The 1,713-nt window shown below is 35.8% G+C and overlaps 1 non-coding gene across 1 annotated transcript; it reads right to left on the minus strand.

Annotated features, from left to right (window-relative positions):
• Positions 1-485: 485 nt before the first annotated feature.
• Positions 486-558, minus strand: TRNAV-CAC (transfer RNA valine (anticodon CAC)). Its single transcript has one exon. It is a non-coding gene; the product is annotated as a tRNA-Val (tRNA).
• Positions 559-1,713: the final 1,155 nt, after the last annotated feature.

Here is a 1,713-nt window from a genome sequence, read left to right on the forward strand (position 1 = left end):
CCAAAAAAGACATCATTAAGGGTGTACTTTAACCCCCTTTCTATGATCAATTCACGCCATTTACTAGTATTATTTGGAAGTATTAAGGAAATATTAGGCATTTAAGCACCATTTACAGTGGCTTTTAACATCTTTTTTTTTGACAATCTGTTGAACTTCTAATATTACTTAGTTTAATGGTTTTAAAAGTAGAGAAAAAGTATGCTACCTATGTCACATTATTAAACCAAGTGAAGTGAAAAAAATATTAAATATTTATTATAACCACTACACCACAGACACGTGGTAAGTCTAAGTTATCCAAGAGATCTAACTAATTATTATGTCCAATCACGTTGGTTAAAACATGTATCTACCTGGGCTCGAACCTGGGACTTTCCATGTGTGAAGCGGACGTGATAACCACTACACCAAAGATACGTGGTAATACTGAGTTTTCCAAGAGATCTAGCTAATTCATATGTCCAATCACGATGGTCAATACATGTATCTACCAGGGCTCGAACCTGGGACCTTCCGTGTGTGAAGCGGACGTGATAACCACCACACTACAGATACGTAATAACGCTGAGTTTTCCAAGAGATCTAGCTAATTATTATGTCCAATCACGATGGTCAAAGCCGTACTTCTGTAATTAACTAAAATTAACATACTTAGACTTAATTGTTTTGATCAAACTGGCTGATAGCACACCCTGAATACTTAATTGTTAAATTAAGATAATTCCGAAAAGTATCTTCGCTGTAATTTTTAAGTTATCGGTGGGGAAAAATCACGAAAAACCCATGTTAATCTCCATAGGAAATTAGCAAAAGCGGGTGAATATTACTTTAACGTTACAAAACGGTATCAAGTCATATCTACAAGGGCCTACCGGCCCTGTAGAATAACTCGCGGTCTCAAATAATTAATTCTAGCTGGTCTGTGTAGAGTATAAACATTTTGTTGTTTGAGAAATTCTTTAACATCTCGTACCCGATAACCATACTTCCTCGCTTCCCTAAAGAGAGCAGCGACACTGGCGTAGGACCCTGGGCTTTTACTATTATAATAAATGCTTCGAATTTTCCCCCAATCTTTCACCTTGTTTCGTGTCTCCTCTGCTCTACGCTTTTTCATTTCGTATCCTTTTCACAACCTAAAAAAATCGCTGCCTAAACTTTCACCTTTCTTTGTCTATTCACGCTCTTTACTGTCTTTCTCAAATGTTTATTCACATTCCAAAACCTTTTCCCCCGTCTAACTACCCTCCTACCTGATAGAAGTTTCCGCGAAACCTTAGACGGGACTATTATAATACTCTTACGTAACATCATGGATCCAAATTCTGAATGAGTATGGTTTATTCGTACACTTGTTATTTATAGGAAAATAACGCAACTAGGAATAATAGACATCTTAGTAATATTTTTTTTTATTATCACACATTACAAAATAGGGTTATTTTTCCGCTATATCCTTATTCCCGTAAGGTAATGAAGTAACACCATCTTCCAAAATATACCGTTTATCATCATAACACGATAACGCGGCTTTCTGAACTTTCAAGGTATAAAGTTCATGATTCTCAGACTGGAATCGATACATGGTCTCCGACGTACGTTTCCTTTTTAAAAGACAATTTTTATAGTCCTCGTGTCTTATTTTGTTTTTCACAACAGTTTTACAAATCCCTTTCAACGTTTTTTTTTCTTCCGTTTCACTCAACAAAA

This window comes from Phalangium opilio, unplaced genomic scaffold, assembly GCF_054372755.1.
Source record: "Phalangium opilio isolate 3A_F unplaced genomic scaffold, DU_Popi_V2 ptg000019l_1, whole genome shotgun sequence".
Taxonomy (NCBI): Eukaryota; Metazoa; Arthropoda; class Arachnida; order Opiliones; family Phalangiidae; genus Phalangium; species Phalangium opilio.